Genomic DNA, 13,974 nt, shown 5'->3' with positions numbered 1-13,974 from the left:
TGGTAAATAAATTTTAAAAATCTCTTCTCTGTAGTAAAAATTCCTCATTGATAAGCAGAACAAAAAGTCATCAACTGTGAGGCTCTCATATGTGCACTGTGTATAAGCTGAGAGTTTATTCAGTTTCTATATTGATTTCATTCAACTTTCAGGCAAAATTTCTGCAGGCACCTAAAACACAGTAAATATTCTTCTTTCTTTAATATGTAATTAGTACGATACATCAAATTAGAATATCATTTGATAAAATATTTTCAGCAATAGCTTCTTCTGCTTTCTCTTTAAGTATAATGTTTATTATTAATATTGCAGCTGGTTTTATATTTTCATCGGTTTTTGCTATAGAATGAAAGTATGAGTGCTTCTCCTACTTTCTGCTCTTCTATACCACTGGAAACAAAATTAATCAATTTAGTTAAAGAAAATTATTTTATGTATGTTATTTAAAAAAAACCTTTCCTAGTGTACCAGAAAAAAAATATCAATGGCTTTAAGATAGAGATTCTGTGTTCACAGATGCGCCAGGTCAAAGAGTTTCCAGCTGTTTCTTTCCAGTTCTCCTCACCTCCATTCCTGCAATGAGAAAGCATCACCACCACCACTATCACCACCACCCCACCAGAACGACATGGTAACTAATTTCTCCTCTCATGTAGGGGTGTACAAGTGCCCCAGATTGTAAAATGATGAGTCACTGGGGCATGGGCTAAACTAAAGCAGAATGTCTAGGTTTCAGAGCAGTTTTACTGCAACCAGGTGTCCAAATTAAAGGGCTGTAGTTAATATGTTAGTGGGCTTCACAATGGGAACTAAAAACAAAGCTCAATAGTTCATCCATATTGATGTAGGCTGTTGGTGCCTAAAAGCAGAGTATTTTTTTCTTACTCTGTACTCCTCAGACAAAATCAGGGGCATCTGAGCCCCTAATTTCCTGCCTCCTTTCTTTCTCTTTTCCTTCTCTGTCCTCCCCATACCTTCTTTCATCTCCCTCAACATTTCTTCCCTTCTATCCTTTTTGTTTTCTTCCCTTGCAGAATGATCTTAGATTTTTTTGTTCATGTTTCTGAAGTGGATGATTACCCTCACTTATGTGATCCAGGAGTGGGAACAATGCTCAAAGTTCAAGCCAGAGACTTCACAAGGAAGCAGAAGAAACACACTAATTTATACTTCAAGTAAGAGTTCTGACAGATGTTTATTCCCCTGTTTGGCAAGGCTTTATAACTGAAAATGAACTGGGGAATAGTGGTAAATGAATTTTCAGTCAAATATCATTCAAATTTTAGATATTCGTAAATATACTTCCTATTTGCACTCCTCTTTTCCTGCCACATCTGTGAAATCATGACACTTGCAGGTTTATTTTTCTCTGCATACACAGATTTACATCTCATCTTCCCCACTGGAGACCAGTTCACTCTATGTTTATGATGTTATTTTGGGTTGTACTATTTATGTTACTCTTTTCATCACTTTTTATGCTTCAATAAACCCCATTTTAGTTATGAGTTCATTTTTGAAGATTGGGAATATAATGTAGCCCAAGCATGAAAACAAAATTATAAATTTAATAATGTTAACAGTAGCATAAAAATGGCATGAAATATATTAGGGTGAGACAAACTATATTCTATTAGTTAAATGTTTGCAGACAAACAAGCCAATATGCTCCTTAAAAGGACATGTAGAACTTTAGAGGACAAAATAATCAGTAATTGTGTGAGTAATGGGAACTTTATGCAAATCAAAATTAATCTTATGTTGCAGATTTGTTTAAGGCCATGAACAAAATAGTTTCACGGATTTTTCCTTTTCAAACTGATGGACAGCCTTCAGTAGAGCCACACACATGCTGCAATACTTCTCTGGCTGTCAGCATCATGTCTCCTCTTACATTTCTTGTCTCTAAATTCATTATACATTATACATATTTTTGCCTTTTTCCTCTGAGACATAATACATGTGCACATATATTCACAGACATATACACATCAAATCATTATGAAATAAATTAGAAGGACCCTTGTGTTTTGACCTCTTATCATAATTTAAAACTATTAATAAAGAGTACAGGACCATAAAAATTTATCTTGACCTTAGAGTGCTTATCTCTAAGAAGCCAGGTAAAACACAGCAGTAGTTTTCATTTGTCCACAGTTGACATCTTCTCCACGGAATATGCAGTGACTGCATCCTTACTCAAGAGGGATGCTGTGTTATCTTAAGAGCATTAAAAAAAAAAACTGAAAGAGGAAGACTGATGCTACAGGAAAAAAAAAATTATTGCTAATTTCCACAGTAATAATACTGCATATCCATTTAGAAAAATGCCTCTGGAAAGATCCAAAATTCACCTGTCTGACTCACACTCAATGCTATTGTAATTAATCATAAATGTTTATACACAAAAATTCCTTGTGGAATTACCTGAACATAAATATTTGGCAAATTAATTTTGTTGCAAAAATAACTGTTTCCTACCTTGGAACCAGCACACACATTTGTTCATACTAATTTCAATCTCCTTCTCCTTTTTTGTACGGAAATACTAAGACTAATACTAACTTTCCTTTCTATTGGTATATTGTAAAGATCAACTGGAAAAATGTGAAATTAATTTGATACTTGAAAGTAGCTGCATAAATAAAAAGTTTTGACATAAATGAACCTTTGTTCAAATAAGTGAATTAAAGATCATATTTGAAAATAAAACAGATTACCCAAATTAATTCATGATAAAAAATAATTTATTAAATTATATTTAATATTAAATTAAAATACTAATTACTTAGAATAAACTTAAATATATGTTGAAAGCAGTAATCATAGCACTGACATGTAATAATATATAGATTTTTACATTAATACTTGTAATACCTGTGTATGAATACAGTGGCTATACATAGATTTTGTCAGCATGGATTTAACACATGCGGGGAACAGGACCCTATTCTACATAGCAATACTTGTCCTGACTCTCTGTGTATTGAAATGTTGACATGCATGCTACTGAAAAATTTACTGTACTAATATTTATAGAAGACAGAGGGAAGCATTTACTGAGTCCTCACCATTTGGGTTTCATTTTATCATTAACTTTATATGTAACGTTGAGTGAGATCCCTAACTTTATCTAGTAGAGTTTATGGGAGGATAAGTTACAGATCTTCAAACTGAATGGTAGAAAGGGGGTAAGCATGCTGTAAGAATCACCTTTATGGCAGGAATGGTCAGCCTGTGTGGCTGCCTATGTACAGTTAGCAGTGCTGGTAGTTTCCGCACTCACCAGCAGACAGTTCTTCCATTGTTTGAAGACATCCTATTCTCAGTTCTAAGGTTTTTAGTGTATTTGGTTTTATCCATTTGGGCCTCCTACAAATTGTGAACTTTCTAACATCTCTTTTATATTTGACAGAACTAAGAATCCTCGGTTCCATTATGATGTCCATATGATATCATCTGTGTTAAAAGTCAGCCATTATGATAACTATGCTTCATACATCTGAGAAGAGGGACATATTTAAAACGTTCTGGCTATCATTTTGAAGAACTACAGAATTCCTAAGGCAGTCAGTCCAAAGAATAAATTATCTGAAAAGGTGAAGATTTTATCAAACTTTAAAAAGTAGCATAAAAGGAAAACAAAAGGGATGCTTTTGTTGTGACAACTAAAAATATATGGACTGTGACAAATGTAGATTCTCATAAAAGAACAAATTTTATAGATATTTTTAAATAATAATCATATTTCTTTATATGTATAGTTTTAAGTAGCATGGTACTGTTAAGGCCATTGCTAGACATAGGCAACTATGATCACTTTTGTCACTTACTACTTGGGAGAGTACTTTAAAATCATTCACTAGCATCCTTCACAATATAAGCCAAATATAAGGAGATGAAGACCCCAAGTTGCATGTTAACCCAGTGATCTCTTCTTGACATAAAGTCTGATCTAAAGACATGTAGACTTAAAAATAAGTAGTGATTGACAGACACAGAAAAATTGTTAAAATATGTAAATGACATTATAAGAAAACAATAAGTCAAAGGTTAAAAATAACTAATGAACATATATGAAACTAAAAGTTCAAGAAGACAAGTTTTGTCTCTGCCTTGAATAAGCTACTTAATTTCCTTAGACCAAACTTAGTCTAATGGGAGAAAATCAGCATAAATTATCCTAAAGAAAGAGTCCTCCAAACATGGAAGGCAGCATGATAATATAGAAAGATTACAGATTTTAAAGTCATTATTGCCTGGAGTTTAAGCTGAAATTCACTACTTATTGGGTGGTGGAGCAAAGGAAACTATATAACTTCATGAGCCTAAAGTAACTCTTAAAATAGTAAGTATCCACCTTTCAGGACTGCAGTGGAGATTATATGAAATAATGAAAATTAAGTACTTGGCACAGACCTGGCACGTAACAAGCACCAAAACTTATTTTTTTTTTTACCTACTCCTCTGTGTTAGTCTAAAATTCTATGAATATAGGCCAGATTACTCAGGTTATAATCTAAATTATCGTCTCTAGGTCCTTCTAGCTAAGTGAGCCTGTGCTAGTAACTATATTTCTTCATGTGTAAAATTAAGATTCAAATATAAGCTTTGTTTTCCTGTTCGCTTGTTGTTACAATAAAATAAATAATATGAGAACACAGTCACTTAAAGAGCTATACTCATGGACTGGGAAAAAACTGACACTTAATGGCGACTAGAAAGTTTCTGCTTCTTGGCATGCAGTATTAATCCATCTTCATAACAATACGGGGAGGTATTTATTTCACAAATGAGAAAAGGCAGAGAGGTAAATAACTAGGCCAAGGTCACCCAACTGGTAAGTCATAGAACAGGAAAGTCAATCCAGGTATGCTGTTAGTAAGAGGAAAGGACTATTTGTTCATAAAACAAGAACTATGAAGAGAAGGGTAAAGAATAACAGGTTCCCTGAGCAATTATTTAAATTGTGCTCATTAGCATAATAAAAGAAATTTCACTAAGCTGATGAGAAGTAATAGCAAATAAGTAAACAAATAACAATTATGAAAAGAATAATTACTAAATACAAGTTGGCTGTCTAATGTATATGTCTCACTGTACTTTTCCTATTATCATAAAATTGACAGAAAAGGAAAGAAAGTCTATGTTAATTCATTATATATTCTCACAGGCTTCAGCTGCAGATTAAAGAACCATGCCGGTTGCTGTGACTCCAAACAGAGAGGAAAGAAATCCTCCCCGAGCCCCATGGGTTTACAGAAGTCTATCAATCACTCTGTCAGTCTTCCGGATCATAATTCAAGTTGCTATCCCCAATTTTGTTGGATATATCAGATCTACTCCAGTTCCATAGGTAATTTTTCTCCCTAATGGGTTTGAAATTTGTTCTTTATTACCTTTGAGCTAATGTTCTGCTTAAAGTTTTTGAAAATGGTAGTAAAAATGTCAGTCATTAGTTCTCTGTGTGTGTATCCATCTGAATGTATATATAATTTGCATGTGTGTATATAAAGCGTATGTACATATATGTAAGTATATTTAATTCGCAAACAGTTGTCTTACTGTCGTGGCACAGGGAATTGAAAGGTATAGATAGACTAGTTATTTGGTGCTACTTACGTTAATTGTGAATATCATGGTTTCTTGTGTTTCTCTTAACATGATAGTTTTATATATGTCTTTGTTTATTTTAAGAGTCTTTACAAATAGGAAAGAATAAGTCTAAAGGGTTTCAGGCTGATGTAGAAATTTGGTAGATGTCTAGGCATTTGATCAATGAAGGCTAACATACCAAAAAATTGAGTGAAATATTTACCAAAATTCAATCAGCAAAACAGATGAATATGCTGAAAAGTAAAGTCTTGGATACATTTGCAAATAAAGTTTATTATTTCATTCAACAAATCTATTTTATGCATGTGTGTAAGGTCTTGGATTGCAACGGATATGCATACCGAGCAGACCCAATCCTGTTCTTAAGAATGCTAGCAAAGGTAAAGAAATATGTTAGGTGTAATAGTAGAGGCATATATAGGCATGTAAGATATGAGGCCATGATGAGATTGTAAGATTCAGGAAGACTTTGAAAAATGTGAGAATTAAACAGAATATTAAAGATTGATAAGTAGTATAGACAGAAGAGTCATAAGTGAAAAACACATGGTTTATGGGGCATCCACTGCTTTTTTAATATTTCCCACTACAGTTTTACTTTCATGGGGAGTAGGACTCATCATTTTGGTTACCAATGAATCCCAAATACGTAGAACAGTTTCTGATACATAGTAAATATTGATTGAATGAATGATGGAATTAATAATTAAATTACAAAATGCAAGCCAGACGAGAGAAACATGAATTTGGAATAGGATTAGATCACAAACTATCTTTAAGTGTTCCTTAATGGCACTTTTTAATGCTACTTTTTCTCCTTCAGTCTCCTCAAAGCTCTAGGAAATCTAATGATAACATAATATGTTATAATCAACACTTCAATTCACATTTCCCTCTAGACTTTGGCCACATAATGTGAAATTTTCTTGATACGTTTCCATCACAGTCTTCTTTGTGTCCACTTACCATAGGTATATTTTTGATGATAGAAACTGATTTATTTTGCCTTATATTCTTCACGGAAGAAAATCTTTCTGGATATCATTTTCAGTCAGCTATAGCTATCTGAAAAGACCACTGCTTATGCCCATTAGGGTTAAAAGCATTGGGTTCATAGCTCAGTTCTGATGTGGCCCAGGCTTACAAGTATGAAATAATTACCTTTAATACGTCTAAGTCATAGATTTGAATAAAGCTTAAAGTAAATAATATATGCCAAAACATCTGGTAAATTTTAAAGCATGAACAAATGTAAATAATTATCAGTTTATTGGTGTCTACATGGTCTTGAAACCAAGAAATTAAGTAATATGATAATTTCACATATTATAATTGCTATTTTTGCAAAGCACGGATAAGAATTTTTGGCAGTTTTAAAATCACATCACGTAGTCATCTCTGTTTTCCATCTATATTAAAATTGGCATTAAAGTAAAACCACAAAGATATCAAAGATTATGATTTACTCTCAAATAACTCTTAATATCTTTGTTCCTTAATCTCAAATTCAGAAGGAATAGCATCCTTTGATCACTATATAAACAATTTTTTCAATTAATCCTTAAAATAACTAATGCTACAAGGTAACAATCATCATCATTCATACTCTATATAATGAAGCAATTGTGAAACCTACACAAGGTCAAATGCACTATCCCTGGCTTCATAATCTTTGGGCTTTTTAGCATAAACTGCCTCCTCTCTCCCCAATGTGTTTTAGGTAGTAAATCTGAGACAAAGTTATTGAAAGGACATATTCGTCATTATAATACCAACAAGATAAATATATAATAACTTCTCTCTTTTTTTATGTACCAAACTAGAAGAAAAAAAATATTCGCTCTGTGAACACGGTGGATAATTTTTTTTTTTCTTTGAGGTGGAGTCTTGCTCTTGTCACCCAGGCTGGAGCGATCTCAGCTCACTGCAACCCCTGCATCCTGGGTTCAATCAGTTCTCCTGGCTCAGCCTCCCAAGTAGCTGGGATTACAGACATCCGCCACCATGCCCAGTTAATTTCTTACTTTTAGTAGAGATGGGGTTTCACCACGTTGGTCAGGCTGGTCGCAAACTCCTGACCTCAAGTGATCCACGCACCTCAGCCTCCCAAAGTGCTGGGATTACAGGCATGAGCCACCATGCCTGGCTCAAGGTGGATAATTATTATGTGGATTATGCTTAATTAGTCTCATACTACTAATTTACATGTTTATTATTTTGTGTGTATATATGTCATATATTGCACTTATATAGGTGTATACTTATATGTGTATGTATACGCAACTTATATGTGTGTGCATGTGTGTCTGTGTGTATATACATATAATATATACATATGAGCACATGTATATGTACTTACACTTACTTAACAAACCTACATCTCCTTCCTTCACTCTACATGTGCAAAGTTCTGTTTCTTTCTCATTTTGAAATAAATGACAAGCCTTTTTATTACTTATACTAAGTTTACTTCTTCCTGATTTTATGTCTGTTATTAAAATGGGAAATGTCCTTTTAAATCAGTTACACAGCAAATTAGATGTAATAAACATATTAACATTAATTAAAATAGTTTTTGTGAACACATCCTTCTGAAGAGAACAGCCATAAGGATCTGGCACAATAAGTAAGGCATGACATTATGAAAAGGGTACTTGAGATCTACGTATAACCTGAGGTTTGTGATACTATCAGAAAGTCCAGTAGCTAAGTTGCTTTGGTTTCCTATGGAAATAAAGTCACAAACTCTCAAAATCATCATGTTGAGTGGTTAATAACATGAGATTTTATTAATTGTTTCATGTGTTTTAAGACTAATGTGATTAATTACACTATATATACTATTTAGCATTTACTATTTGTAGATGTAATAACACCCAGTAAAAATAATTGCATGTATTATTTTAAATTACATTTAACACTGACCTTATTTATTTCCTTTTCTTTACAGATGATCAGTGTGCTTTTTTCCTAGTTTTAAAGACACCAAAGTGGAAAACTGGTGGATATTATAAGGATACCCTAAAAAGTACATTGTTGCCATGACAATAAAAAGGAGAGCAAATGTCCAAACTCTTCTTGGTAAAATTCCATTATTCTGTTTGAAATATTTTAGTTCCCTGCATTAAGTGTAAGCAAATTATTCTTCACGGAACGTTTTCGACTAAATTAAATATGTCCATTTAGTTTACATGCATTAAACAAAAACCTACTGTATTATTGGTAATTCAGGATAAAAACATAGCTAAAGTATCTTATCTGGTCTCCACCACGTTATATTCTATTGGAAAAACTTAGGAACTGATAAACTCAGCACAAACTAACAAGTAGCATGATAGAGATTGGCACAGGACACAAAGCACCTAACACTCCTGTTCCTCCTCCCCCTTGTCCTCTTCCTCCAACTTATCTTATTTTTTAGGTATAATGATTTAGATACATTAGAAAAAGGGCCATGGAGGAAATCCAGGATTTAAGGATCTCCCAGGAATATAAGTTAAAGCCACTGAGAAATGTACATGACTTGAATTATGTAAAGTGAAGTAAATATGTCATGTTTTCAGTTATATAATCTTTCTTATAGAAGTTATATAACAAAAAGATGTCATTTGATTAATTATTTATTGCTGTACAATAATATTATCACAAATTTAGCAGCTTAAAATGACATATATTAATTATCTCTCAGTTTCTTTGGATCTGGAGTGCAGGCATGCTTTATTTATCTGGGCCCTCTGCCATGCTGCAAATTGTCAGCCAGTACTGCATTCTCATCTGGAGGTTCAACTGGGTAGAAATCTGCTTCCTCTCTTAGGTGGTTGTTAGCAGCACTTAGTTCCAGGTAATTATAGAACTGAGAGGTTCAGTTTTCTTGCTGGATGTTGACTGGGGCAGCCTTTACCTCCTAGAGGATACCGGTAGTTCTTTACCATGTGAGATTCCCCAATGTAGCCATTTGCTTTCTCACAGACAAGCATGGGACAGAGAGAGGCCAAAAGATGGGCACTATGGGCTTATGTAACATAATCACATACACATAATCACACACATCCTATCACCTTTTCTGTATTCAGTTGGTTAGGAGCAAGTCCTGGGTCCCACCCATGTTCCAGAGGACGGGCATAAACATTATGTGTCAGGCCTCATAATGCCAGCTTCGTCTGTCAGTTATTATCAATAGAAAAGATACAAGTCCCACCACAACAGCTTGGAGCTATGGTCCAAACTAATAAAAAATTAAACGTTGTATAGGATTTGATAGTGCTAACCCTCTTATCATCAGGTAAACATGTTTATTAATAAAATAATGAAAAAATGTGGAAGCATTAATTAGAGCTCTCTAGAGACACAAGACTAATAGAAAATGTGTGCATGTGCGCACACACACACATATGTATGAGAGAGAGAGATTTATTTTAAGAAATTTTAAAAATTGGCTCACATTGATTGTGAAGTCTGGCAAGTCTAAAATCTGCAGGCTGGGCTAGCAGCCTGGAGACCTAAGAATGAATTGATGTTCCAGATAAAGTCCAAAAGCAGTTTGTTGGCAGAATTCCCTCTTGCTGTTACTCAGGGGAGGTCAATCATTTGTTCTAGTCAGGCCTTCAACTGATTGGGTTAAGTCTGTTTACATTATGGAAGGCAATCTGCTTTATGCAAAGTCCACTGACGCAAATGAAAATCTTACATTTAACATGATTAACTTTCAGAATAACATTTGAGCAAATATCTGAGCAGCACATCTCAGCCAAATTGATACAGAAAGTTATCTATCGCAACATCTTTAAGATTTTTTTATTTTTATTTTATTATTTTATTTTTTTGGAGATGGAGTTTTGCTCTTCTTGCCCAGGCTGGAGTGCATGACACGATCTCAGCTCGCTGCAACCTCCACCTCCCGGGTTCAAGCAATTCTCCTGCCTCAGCCTCCAGAGTAGCTGGGATTATAGGCATGCACCACCATGCCTAGCTAACTTTTTTATTTTTAGTAGAGGCAGGGTTTGTCTGTGTTGGTCAGGCTGGTCTCACAATCCCGACATCAGGTGATCCACCCACCTCTCCCTCCCAAAGTGCTGGGATTACAGGCATGAGCAACTGTGCTCAGCTGTAATATGAATTTAATGTAGGTATATGCAAAGTGTTCTGAGGAGTATGAGATATATCAGGGTGATCAAAGAAGACTTCACAAAGGAGTTTATTAGACAAGATCTCATAAAGATGACCTAGACTTATCATAGAATTGAAAAAAAAAGGGTAGGGGAGAAGAACATACAGTATACAAAGCAAAGAAATATGAAAGACCTGGATGCAGTTGCAGTTTGAGAAACTGCATACCAATGATAGGTAATGTAGAAAGAGAAGTAGTTTAGAAGTTATCTATGTGTTGTAAGTATTTGTACAAAAGATGAGATGTTCAGGACATTACTGATCTGGAGATGATTCCAGGAGAGAGAGGAAATAGTACATATCCATATTCATATGTATATACATTATATGCATACATATATATCCTCTCTATATACATGTATGTATGTATACATATACATGTATATCCTTTTTTAAATTATAGTTCTGGGGTACATCTGCAGATCTTGCAGGATTGTTATGTAAGTATACACATGCCATGGTGGTTTGCTGCCTCAATCCCACCGTCACCTATATCTGGCATTTCTCCCCATGTTATCCCTTCCCAACCTCCCTACACCATTTATTAAACAGGGAATCCTTTCCCTATTGCTTGTTTTTGTCAGGTTTGTAAAAGATTAGATGATTGTAGATATATGGTGTTATCTCCGAGGCCTCTGTTTTATTCTATTGGTCTATATCTCTGTTTTGGTACCAGTACCATGCTGTTTTGATTATTGTACCTTACAGTATACTTTGAAGTCAGGTAGCATGATGCCTCCAGGTTTGTTCCTTTTGCTTAGGATTGTCCTGGATATGTGGGCTCTCCATTGGTTCCATATGAATTTTAAGGTGTTTTTTTTTCCAGCTCTGTGAAGAAGGTCGATGGTAGCTTGATGGGTATAGTGTTGAATCTATAAATTACTTTCGGCAATATGGCCATTTTCAGGATAGTGAAAATATTCTATTCCATAAGCATGGAATATTTTCCCATCTGTTTGTGTCCTCTCTTATTTCCTTGAGAAGTGGTTTGTAGTTCTCTTTGAAAAGGTCCTTCACATCCGTTTTTAGTTGTATTCTTAGATATTTTATTCTCTTTGTAGCAATTGTGAATAGGAGTTTACTCATGATTTGGCTCTCTTTCAGTCTGTTATTGGTGTATTGGAATGCTTGTGATTTTTACACATTGATTTTGTATCCTGACACCCTGCTGAAGTTGCTTATCAGTTTCAGGAGATTTTGGGCTGAGATGATGAGGTCTTCTAAATATACAATCATGTTGTCTGCAAGTAGAGACAATTTGACTTTCTCTTATCCTAATTGAATACCCTTTATTTCTTTTTCTTACCTGATTGCTCTGGCTAGAAATTCCAACACTATGTTGAATAGGAATGGTGAGAATGGGCACCCTTGTCTAGTACCAGATTTCAAAGGGAATGCTTCCAGTTTTTGCCCATTCAGTATGATATTTGTTGTGAGGTTGTCATAGATAGCTTTTATTATTTTTATTAAACTAGGTCTCATTGATACCTAGTTTATTGAAAGTTTTTAGCATAAAGGCTGTTGAATTTTGTCGAAGGCCTTCTCTGCATCTATTGAGATAATTATGTGGTTTTTGTCTTTGATTCTCTTTAGGTGATGCATTATGTTTATAGATTTGCGTATGTTGAACCAGCCTTGCATCTCCAGGATAAAGCCTACTTGATCGTGATGGATAATCCTTTTGATGTGCTGTTGCATGTGGTTTGCCAGTATTATATTGAGGGTTTTTGCATTCATGTTCATCATGGATATTGGCCTGGAATTTTCTTTTTTAGTTGTGTCTCTGCCAGGTTTTGGTATCAGAATGACGGTCTCATAAAATGAGTTATGAAGTATTTCCTCTTTGTGTATTGTTTGGAACAGTTTCAGAAGGAATGGTACCAGTTCCTCTTTGTACGTCTGGTAGAATTTGGCTGTGAACCCATTTTGACCTGGACTTTTTTTGGTTGGTATGCTATTTGTTGCTACCTCTACTTCAGACCTTGTTATTAGCCTATTCAGGGATTCAAAGTCTTCCTGGTTTGGTCTTGGGAGGGTGTAAATGTCCAGTAATTTATCCATTTCTTCTAGATTAACTGGTTTATGTGCAAGATGTTGTTTGTAGTAATCTCTGATGGTAGTTTGCATTTCTGTGGAATCAGTGGTGATATCTCCTTTATCATCTTTCATTACATCCGTTTGATTCTTCTCTCTATTCTTTTTTAGTCTGGCTAGTCATCTATCTATTTTGTTGATCTTTTCAAAAAACCAGTTCCTCGATTTATTGATTTTGCTGAAGGGTTTTTTGTGTCTCTATCTCCTTCAGTTCTGCTCTGATTTAGTTATTTCTTGTCTTCTGCTAGCTTTTGAATTTGTTTGATCTTGTTCTTCTAGTCTCTTAATTTTAATGATAGGGTGTCAATTTTAGATGTCTCCTTGCTTCTCATGTGGGCATTTATTGCTATAAGTTTTCCTCTAGACACTGCTTTAAATGTGTCCCAGAGATTCTGGTACCTTGTGTCTTCGTTCTGATTGGTTTTGAAGAACATCTTTATTTCTGCCTTCATTTCATTATTTATACAGTAGTCATTCAGGAGGAGGTTGTTCAGTTTCCATGAAGTTTTGTTTTGCATGAGTTTTTGAGTCCTGAGTTGTAATTTGATTGCCCTGTGGTCTGAGACTGGTTGTTGTGATTTTCATTTTTTTGCACTTGCTGAGAAGTGATTTCCTTCTAATTGTGTGGTCAATTTTAGAATAAGTGTGATGTGGTGCTGAGAAGAATGTATATTCTGTGTATTTGTGGTGGAGAGTTCTGTAAATGTCTATTAGATCTGCTTGGTCCAGATCTGAGTTCAAGTCCTGGATATCCTTGTTAATTTTCTGTCTCATTGATCTGTCTAATATTGACAGTGGAGTGTTAAAGTCTCCTATTATTATTGTGTGGGAGTCTAAGTCTCTTTGTAGGTCAGTAAGAACTTGCTTTATGCATCTGGGTGTTCCTATATTGGGTGTATATATATTTAGGATAGTTAGCTATTCTTGTTGCATTGATCCCTTTACCATTACTTAATGCCCTTCTTTGTCTCTTTTGATCTTTGTTCATTTAAAGTCTGTTTTATCAGAGACTAGAATTGCAACCACTGCTTTTTTTTTTTTTTCCTCTCCTTCTCTCTCCATTTGCTTGGTAAATCTTCCTCCATCCCTTTATTTTGA

General features: G+C 34.6%; 1 long non-coding RNA gene across 1 annotated transcript; it reads left to right on the top strand.

Annotated features, from left to right (window-relative positions):
* Positions 1-3,532: 3,532 nt before the first annotated feature.
* On the top strand, positions 3,533-8,688 carry LOC116546222. The gene is made up of 3 exons (XR_004266634.1): positions 3,533-3,599; positions 5,174-5,356; positions 8,567-8,688. It is a non-coding gene; the product is annotated as an uncharacterized LOC116546222 (long non-coding RNA).
* The last annotated feature ends 5,286 nt before the right edge of the window (positions 8,689-13,974 follow it).

Source organism: Sapajus apella, unplaced genomic scaffold (genome assembly GCF_009761245.1).
Source record: "Sapajus apella isolate SASKATOON/1434 unplaced genomic scaffold, GSC_monkey_1.0 scaffold5, whole genome shotgun sequence".
NCBI classification, from domain to species: Eukaryota; Metazoa; Chordata; class Mammalia; order Primates; family Cebidae; genus Sapajus; species Sapajus apella.
Note: the sequence above shows the minus strand (reverse complement) of the source record. Positions and strands in the feature narration are given on the sequence as shown.